Consider the following 9,961-nt stretch of genomic DNA (forward strand, 5'->3'; position numbering starts at 1 on the left):
TTTATGAATAATAGTGTTTCCTTATTAACACATTAAAAACCAAGATCTAGTAGTGGTAAGTACAAACTATATCAATATGTCTGCAATAACTGCAATCTGATATGAAATTATCTGTGACTTCTATTGGTGACAGTTGTAAGTACTCTATTACTAATACTGCTGTAGTTTGTTGCCTACATTCATACTAAAAGGAAATGCTAAATTTTGATTATAAATTAGTAAAAATGAAGATGTAATTTTTTCCCCACCCATGTTCATGGACCAAATGAAATCTGTTCTGGGTGCCAGGTTAAGAGCCCCTGATATAGTCTCTTTGTGCCCTTACCTCTCTAAGGCCCTAACTTAATACCACAAAGTATATTTTCAAGCCCAAAATTTCAATTCTCCAGTATAAAAGTTCTCTCATCAATGTATAAAAACTAAACAAGACTCAAAAGGACATAGACTTGAGTAAAAGAAGAAACTGCTTTCATACTCCAGAGTCCTACAGCACTAAGGCAAAGAAACACCCTTACCCCTAAAGCCTTCAATGATCAGGAGCTAGTTGTGAGTCCCTCAGAACCCAATGTAGAGAAACTGGAGCCCAAATAAGAGGAATGATTTATTCAGGATCCCACAAAGAATGGAGTCTGAGACAGTGACCAGAAAAGTCTTCTTTCAAAGGTTTGAAGATGAAAAAGCTTAATTAATGGGCATCTATTCAAACCATGGCTTCTACAATGATTGAATAAATGAAAGCCTTAAGATTTCCAGCTTGGGCCAGGTGTGGTGGCTCAAGCTTATAATCCCAGCACTTTGGGAGGCCAAAGTGGGAGGATTGCTTGAGGCCAGGAGTTAGAGACCTTATCTCTACAAAAAATTGTAAAAATTTTAAAAAAAAATGGCCAGGCATGGTGGCTCCCACCTGTAATCCTAGCACTTCTGGGAGGCCGAGGCAGGAAGATCATTTGAGGTCAGGAGTTCAAGACCAGCCTGAGCAAGAGAGTGACCCCATCTCTGCCAAAAATAGAAAATTTAGCTGGGCAGGGTGCTGTGAGCCTGTAGTTCCAGCTACTCCTGAGGCTGAGCCAGGAGGATTGCTTGAGCCCAGGAGTTTGAGGTTGCAGTGAGCTATGATGACGCCACTGCACTCTAACCTAGGTGACAGAGTGAAACTCCGTCAAAAAAAAAAAAAAAAATTTAAAAAATGAATTCCAGCTTGGATGTGGCACCAACAATATGGATCTGCTATCTGACATAGAGGCTGATGATAAAGGAAACGCCTCAATTCTATTATGAAAAACTCATGACTTGTGTTAATTTTTCTATAGGTTTGTCTGTAATCTGATTTTTTTCCTCAAGAAATTAGATAGTGCCACTGTTCTCCCAGTTCAGTAATACATAAACCACAGTATCTTGACTCTAATGCCTGTGGGGCACTGCTGTAGATTATGAATATCAATACAATAACATACAAGAGTTCTGAAAATTAACCCTAGATTTAATAAGAAGTGATACATTTTCACATGTAATTTTTCATTTTACTTAAGAAAGACAATATTCTTGGGGTTCTTCCAATTTAACTTCTGAATTTAAATGTTAGAAATAAAATAGGATTGAGCTGAAAATCTAGTTAATTATCTTATAGCACAAACCCCATGAGAGGCATCAGTTTGCAGACCAGGATGTAAGCAGCAGGGTTGAAGTTGCAGTGAACTCTGGAGGCAGAAGCAGGAGCCTAGCATAAATATTTAGAGAAGCTGAAAGAAGCTAAAGCTTGTAAGATCAGACTAGAAAGGTAAATTTGAAAAATATAGTTCAAATGCAATCTTTTTTCAATTGGTCAAAAGTATTCAGATTTAAGTTATACCTTCAATCTCTTGGTTATATTAATAACATGGTTTTCTTTGGAGGGTGAGTGAGTTAGAGTTTTGGGTCTGCCTAACCTAAATCAAAGGGTTCTCCCCTCTTCCTACTTTAGGAAGTTTGAATTCTACTGCAAACTAGATTCTACCTCTTTACCACTGGTCTTCCTTAAAACTCCACCAAATCTATGTATATAGGCAAGTGTTTAAATATAAGACTATTTCATCCTTCCTGAAATAATAGCTATGTTTGTGAACACATATGCAAGGCTAAACAGTACACAATTCCTAAGGATTTCCCATCTTTCTCAGTATTTAAAATTCAGAGATCTGGCCATCTTTACAATTAAATTTCTCTTTCCTGCCATTCCTACAATCTTATTTTTCAATACTGGACTGCATCATCTTTCTTTATATTCCCATTAAATCACTGCCCATTCCTGTTTCTTCCTATTTAGACACTTCTTAGCTATTCATTGTTCCCATCTCTTAATCTACATGTTCAGAACCTGAGAACTATACACAAAGAGGGGAAAAAAAGCATTTTGGGAGTCTAAGAGTTTGAGGCTGCAGTGAGCTATGATCGTGCCACTGTACTCCAGCCTGGGCAACAGAGTAAGACCCCATCTCAAAAAAAAAGAAAAAAGAAAAAAATATGTATGTGTGTGTGTGTATAATTTAACTGATAAAATAAAGCACAGTGTCTCATGCCTGTAATCCCAGCACTCTGGGAGGCCGAGGCAGGAGGATTGCTTGAGCTCAGGAGTTGGAGACCAGCCTGAGCAAGAGGGAGACCCCAACTCTACTAAAAATAAGCAGTGTGCACCTGTAGTCCCAGCTACTCAGGAGGCTGAGGCAGGAGGCTGGCTTGAGCCCAGGAATTTGAGGTTGCTGTGAGCTGTGATGACACCACTGCACTCTACCTGGGGCAACAGAGCGAGACTGTCTCAAAAAATAAAATAAAATAATGGAATAATTTAGAAACAATGAATTTTTACTGATTTGAGCCTGTGGTGAAGAGTTTTATCTCTATCCATAGATTGCTTTTTTTTTTTCTTTTTGAGAAAAAAGGTTTACGGAACCAATGTTCAGAAAATGTTAGTGTGCAATACTCTGTCTACTCAACAAAAACTGCCTCTTAAGAAATCTGGACTGTTTCTTCACACCATCCTTATGCTTAAAAGACATCAGCCCAATAAATGATTTAGGAATATTTGCAATAGAAAAAAATCATGATTTAAAAAGCCTGTCATTTCAAACTAAACAAAAACAGATCCACATTTACAATGCTTGGAATGAGACCCTCAAAATACTTAAAACTGAAATAATGACTCTCTAAATGTACATAAAATAACACATCTCCTGTTTCCTTGAATTCCTGGTTACAAAGCTTTTAAGTTTGTGGTACACAAAAGGTTTATAGAGGCAGTGTTTCAAGATTTCTCCGGAATCCATCACCTCTCTTGCAAGCCTCTCATGGTCTTGAGGTGACTTTAAACAGAGCTGAAGCCCAAGGAAGAACTGACTTTGGAGGTTGGAGGGGGGAATTCAGGATAAAACTTTGAACCGTATGAACAAAGAAGGGAAAGTTATCTTTCAAAATAAATGGTAGGAGTTTTTTTTGAGGAGACAAATTTCGTGAAAATGTTTTCAAAACCTAAAAAATGGTCTCGACTGAGGGTAGGGAATAAGACAATTACTGAATCTAAGAGAAAGCATTGCACATCGTGTTTTAAAACGACCTTACGTTGAATAACCTGCCTCACCTCTGAAAGCCTGCGTGCCAGCTAAAATCCCTAATTGGCCCTTCTAACGTAGTCATCGTGCCACGGTTGATTTGGGGTAAATTGCTTCTATGGCTTTTGCTAACTGGGCTGCTGTGTTTGGCCTGAAGCATTAAGGGTCTCAAGAGGAAAGGTTTGGGGGCGGGCTTTCCGATGTTGCCTAAATCGTCCAAAGTCGAGGCTTTATCCTGCCAGCAGCAGTTACCGCGCTTGCTTTTGGGAACGACTCAAAGGTCAGCCTGTCAGCGCTCTGCTCTGCACCTTCATTTCCCCATCTGTAAATGGAACAGGCGGCTACTACCCTGAGGGAGGCAGGAACACAGGATTAGAACCCGCGGCCCCACCAACGTGAGAGCAGCCATCCTGTTCGGGCAAGGAGGCAGCGGCGCGCAGAAGAGCGAGAACAGGGCAGTTTGCAGGAAGTGCTTCAGGGTTGGGAGGGGAGACGGAGGGCGGAGGCGGGAATGTGAAAGCCGAGCTCTAGCGACGGAGTTTGTACCGAAGCTCAGGAGAGGCGGGGCGAAACTGGGGTGAAGGGGTTAGTCAGTGGATGGGCAAGACGGGCCACCTCCCCCGGAAAAGAGGGAGCTGGGTGCGGGGGAGGCTCTGAGGTGGCGGATGAGGAACGTGGGGGGAGGGGAGAAGCGAACACGCTCAGGAAAGGGGCGGGGAGCGCGCGCCCATGGCACGCATGCGCGCGCCCAGCGCCTCCAGCTCGCAGGCCGGGGCTTCTGACCGCGCGCCCGGCGCCGACGGTGCGGACGTTAGAGCCCGAGGAGTCGCACAGCCTTCCCCGCCCCGCCGGGATCTCAGAAGGCGGCGGCGCGTCCCTCGAGGTGGCGGGTGGGCACCTGTTTACCCGGTGGAGATTAAGGAAGCAGGGGAAGGGAACACGTTTCTCCAGTGCTCTTTTCGTTTTCGCTCCCTTCCCCGACGAAGAATGGGGCAGGAGGTCCTGGGCGTGTCGGAGAGAGTCCGCTCCAGGTTTTCCCGCCCACTTTAACTCAGTGAGCGCTTCGACCGCGCGGCGCTTCACTCCACCGGGCGCGCCCGAGCCCTCCGCCGGAACTCGTTCCGCCTCCCCCACACATCCTTCTCCAGGAATGGAAAGTGGGCGCTCGGACCTCTTTCCCTGGGAACCTTCTGGCCAGGCCGCCACTCCGTATCTCTCCAGGGTTCCAACTCCCCCAGCCCCTGGCAGCTCGGATTCCCCTCTAATACGGTCGCTCTGAGGGACTACTTGACGTCTCCGTGCGCTCGGTGGTGCGGCCGCGCTCTGAGCTCTTCCTGGAAACTCCCGCCTCGGGGAGCCAGGAGAGCCGGGCCGGGGGGAGGGGTGCGGAGGGGACGCACGCGCCCCCTGTCCCGGGGGAGGGCTGCGCGCCCCCGCCCTTCTCCACGCGGAGGGGAGGGGAGGCGCGAGCGGGGGGGAGGGGAGGGAGCGGGGCGCGGAAAAGGGGGGGGGGAGGCTTTCCGCCCCACCCCCTGCCTCCAGAACAACGGGTTCCCGCTGCTGCCCCCTGCCGCCCACAGCGCCCCACGCCCCCGCCGGGCTCCGAGAGGGGCGTCGGGGGCGCCGCTGCTGCTGGGGCCGTGGGAACCGGAGCCGACATATACTAGAACTGACCGGTTTCCTGTTAGAAAACTTCAGTTACTTTAGAGAAGCCGGTTTCTCTAGCTTAGTGACCTGCCTTGTACTTTAAAACGAGGACTTGGGGGAAGCAGTCGGTTGATAAGACGAAGAGCAACACCACGTTGCTCTGCTCTGACTCAAAGGAAATTAAACAAAATACTGATTGTGAGAATTTTTAAAGGGCTACCAACGGAACTCGGGTTTTTTGAGTGATAGCTTTTTTCCCCCCGTGTGTACACAAAGATGCACATACGAGTTTGTTACAGCAGTACATTTGCTCGTAAACTTACTTGAGTTTGTGGTTTAAAAAACCTCATGAACTTTTCAAAAGAGAGGCGTTTGTTTCCGAATCCAACAGAAAAAACCAATTCGGAAGAGCTGAAAAAGTTCACTTAGAATAGCAGTCACATTTCAACATTTTCCATATTTTGCAATATTAAACTGTGAGTCTTTGTGCCAAATTTTAAGGCAAGAATTCTTACTGCCAAATTACAAATTTCTTAAGATGAGGGGTGATCAACCAAATTGCTGCCAGACCCTATAAACAGGCACTAACAGCACTGCTATAATTACATCTTATTATCTCCCTCGCAGCGTTATTTGATTCACTGCTGGATAAAATCGTCATCCCGGGTGTTACTAACTGGCCTTTTTCTGGGGCTGAACACCTTCCATGCCTCTGTTCCTCCAACAAACAGTAAAACCCATCACCCTCTATTCCATCTCTAGTCCGTCTCTTCCTCAAATGCAACACAATCAGGTAGGTTATTCTCACCCCAGCTTCCCTAGGGACTGAAAAATGAAGATGAAAACAAACCTATCAGAATCACAAAAATTTCTTTGAAGAAAAAGATTTAGGCCAAGAAACCAAATTTGTTGTTTAACTTGAGCCCCCGAAGGGGATTTAGCATAGTGGGTTGAATGCAGTTAAACCAGCTTAATCACTGTCTTTGTTCTGGGCTCTTTGCATTTATTTAATGTTGTATTTTAACACGATTTGACACAACCTAAACTAGTTTTTATGTTAGTGTGGAGTCTACACTGTAGACCATAAAACACAACCAAACAGGAATTTTTGTGAAACCCTTGACATTTTGTAAAATTCTGTACTAAACTGCTAGATGACCAAAACTAAAAAAGTGGGGGTGGGGTGGGTTTTTGGTGCTAGGAGGTCATGTTTTTATTTTTTAAAATCCTGAGATAATAAAAGCACAAAAATGTGGCCATGTAGACCACTTAATTCTTTTGATAAGATCTGCTGGGAGCCACATTTACTCATTTTTGTCTGAAAGATTTTTCCTTTTTCAATAGGGAGAAAAAGAAGAGATCATGCTGGATGTCATCTCCTGATAGATTCTCATTCTTCTAGCCTTTACTCTTCCTCTTAAATAACAATTCTACCCTGCTCCTCACCGGCCACAGATTGAGGGGCATTCATTCACAAATGACTCTTGAGCCTCCTTCTGAACGTCTGCTTCCTTATAAAGCCAAAACCTCAATACCAACGCTTAATGAATCAAGGCTTGTGAAGATGCAGGCAGAAAACCCAAGTGCCTGAGAGAAATAATCTCTTTTCTGTTCTACCTTTAAATTCTCTTACAACATGCAGGAATAATAATAGCCGTTCTTCACTATGTGTGAGCCAGGCCCTGTTTGTTCTAAGCCCTTTATATGAATTAACTTCTCACAACAGGCCTAAGAAGTGGGTACAATTGTTGCCGCTATTTTATAGATGAGGAAATTAAGACACAGAGAATTAAGTAACTGGCCCAAGATCACCCAGTCTGGAAGCATCCGAGCTAGGATTTGAATCCTGGATGTTCCTGTTATGGTTTTCATCACTCAAGCTGGTTATAAATTTAACTGACTATAGCGTATAAAGTCACCATTAATTGATCACATTTTGTATTCAGGAGGTCCTGTATGTGACCAAGTCCTGGGCCATATTTTTCCCTCTGGAACTCCAGTGAAGTGAAATTTGTTGAGATCTGCTTAGGGAAAGCATTCCCAAATCAGATTACCCTCTTGGAAGCCAGCCTCAGACTGTCAGCATATGCACTGTAAGTGCTAACCAGGACAGACAATTCAACCTCACTGGATAATAATGTTTCACAATATTCCTACCTCAAATTATAAAGAAGCAAGATGGTTAAAGATGGTTAAATTTGGATTCTCTGATGTTGGACAAGGTAGAACCCAGGAGGTGAAATGGGAAGAGAGACAGCAATGGAAGGAAGCTGAGAGAAAATAAATGTAACATATGTGCACATGGAGAGATCAGTATTACACTGCAAAGAATGCCGATCAAGGTCATGCAGAAGAGAAGTGTGTGGGTGTGTTATGACAGAACTAGAAAAGGAGCATAAACATGAAAACTGAGTACATGGCAAGGGGAGGTGGTAGGGAGTAATGTTGGGTTGTTTCCCCATATGGAGCTTCAAATAAATTAAGTACAATTTTAGGCTGGATTAATAGAAATACATCATCTGGAACATCGAAAGAAAGAGCTCCACCTTATTTTATGTAAGATCACATCTAAGTAACGTGTTCTCTTTTAGAGGGATATAATAAAGAGAACGACCAACCAAGATGATGAGGGAACTTGAAACCCTAACTTAAGAAGAGTTGAAGAATTCATGAGTGATCAAAGAGATGTCTTGAAATACCTCATGGGCTATTGTGTAAAAAGGAATTAGACTTGCACTGGAAGGCTCCAAGGCTCTAGAACTGATGATGGGTAGGAACTTCAGAGACACATATTTTTGCTCAGAATAGGGAAGAAGTCATGGAAATATGAAATAGGCTGCCTTAGAATGTAACAAGCTCCATATCACTGGAGGCATTCAAAGTGCACATTGTCACTGGCCTATATAATGTTTAAGGTGCCTTTCATCCTTACTCTGCCAGTCACTTATAAACTAAAGAGTGGGAAAACAATATAGCCTACTTCATTAGGTTCTTGAAGAGCACTTAGCACAGTGATAGCCAGCACTTTCTAAAAGTCAGATGCTAATAACATTCCTAAAGTCCTGAGGTTTAATATTTCTACATTTGTCAGTGGGCAATTATTTCACCTTGTGTTTTTAGATCACTTTTTGACATTATCAATATTATCCTGAGTGGTGGATTTGGTATCACTCAGCTTCCTTAGGATATCCTTGTGTACTTAAAACTTATTTAGTAGTGTCCAGGGAGCAGTATTGTGATTTCAGTACCAGTAGGATCTTAAAATTTGAATTGTAGCCCCACACTGCAGTTCCGGAGGCCAACAGTGTGGTAAGATAATGTGGGTGACATTATCCCCCTACATTATAGGAATGGTGGAGAAAATAATAAAATCTGGCAGACTGAGAGAACTCAAGCAACGCAGCTTTGTGTTGACAGTTGAAAAGCAATAGCAACTGAGGTCAGCCTTATACTTAACACACAAGAATCATACTAGATGGCTCATCTTGAGCAAAAAGTGTCATGAAGCCCATGAAACCAAGTGAAAAAGCTGGGTACTGGGAGATGAAGACAAGCCAACCAATGAGCCGGTTACTTGCTCAATGGGAAACTAGTTCTGTGAAGACTGCTATTCCATGGAGAATATGGCTGACCTCAGCAGCATCTTCAAATAAGAGAAAGCACACATGACTTTTAAAAGGGACAATGAAGTTGTCTTAGCAATCAAACTTATTTAAATTCTTAGTTCCTCCAACCAGAAGGGAAAATTGAGAGGAGGCAATATGGCCCTGCCTCTGCTGAGTGACTACAGCAAGTGGCTTTACCTCTCCAAGCCTCGGTTTTCTCATCTGTAAATGGGAATAATGACATGTCATTGCATTGACATGAGAATTATTTGATATATTAAATGTAAAGTATACTTAGCACTGTGCTCAATGTATTATTAGAATGAAATTTCACTGGGGAAGGGGGAAGAAAGTGTGGGTACATTAGTGTTACTATGTTAGAGATACAGATCCTGCCATATAGCGATAGTGACGTTATACAGAGGGAATGGAGAACCATGACACCATACCACCCTCTTGTCTTGAAGTCCATCTGAAATGGAATTGCAAGTGTCCTTGCTCCAAATGCAAGGTAAATGATTTCCCTTCTCTCTCCTTTGGTTCTGTTTTTCTCTTCATGCTTTAATCATTTTGACACCAAGCTGTACAAAAGTAATTTAAAATTAACATGTCTGACACTGGGTAGCTAGCAGAACCTGATTCTGAACCCTGCCCCCTCTCCAGGGCAGCCAAAAGTCATCTTTCATTGGCTACTGGTCCTGCAGCCCCTGATCAAGGGCCCAGGAAAACACATCCAACAATTAATTTGCTAATTTAGTTTTCTGTTTAATTTGAAACCAGAAAATCCTCAATCACCCAGAAGCTTGGCTTTCTGGCTTGAGCATTGGCTTCTGAAACTTCTTGTTCAGTAGTGAGCAAAAGAAACAGAAAACAAAGGGAAAAAGCTTACATTCTTAGATACACACCATAGCTCCTGTGTCCTTCTGTCCTCAAAATGGTTTTTCTATAGGATCACAGTTCAAAAATCCTTTTACCAGAAGAATTGGGAACAATACATTCATACTCAATGTAGGTAAACAGTGCCACGAGCTATGGGGAATTTCCAGACCAATATGTGTTTAGGATTTAAAAACTACCTTAGGGTTACAGACAGACCAAGATGGGTTTCTGGCATTAGAAGTAAGCATT

At 43.2% G+C, this 9,961-nt stretch overlaps 1 long non-coding RNA gene across 1 annotated transcript; it reads left to right on the forward strand.

The window, feature by feature from the left end:
• Positions 1 to 5,118: 5,118 nt before the first annotated feature.
• On the forward strand, positions 5,119 to 9,130 carry LOC123634355. Its single transcript, XR_006733891.1, has 2 exons — positions 5,119 to 6,021; positions 6,573 to 9,130. It is a non-coding gene; the product is annotated as an uncharacterized LOC123634355 (long non-coding RNA).
• Positions 9,131 to 9,961: the final 831 nt, after the last annotated feature.

Source organism: Lemur catta, chromosome 3 (assembly GCF_020740605.2).
Source record: "Lemur catta isolate mLemCat1 chromosome 3, mLemCat1.pri, whole genome shotgun sequence".
Classification (NCBI taxonomy): Eukaryota; Metazoa; Chordata; class Mammalia; order Primates; family Lemuridae; genus Lemur; species Lemur catta.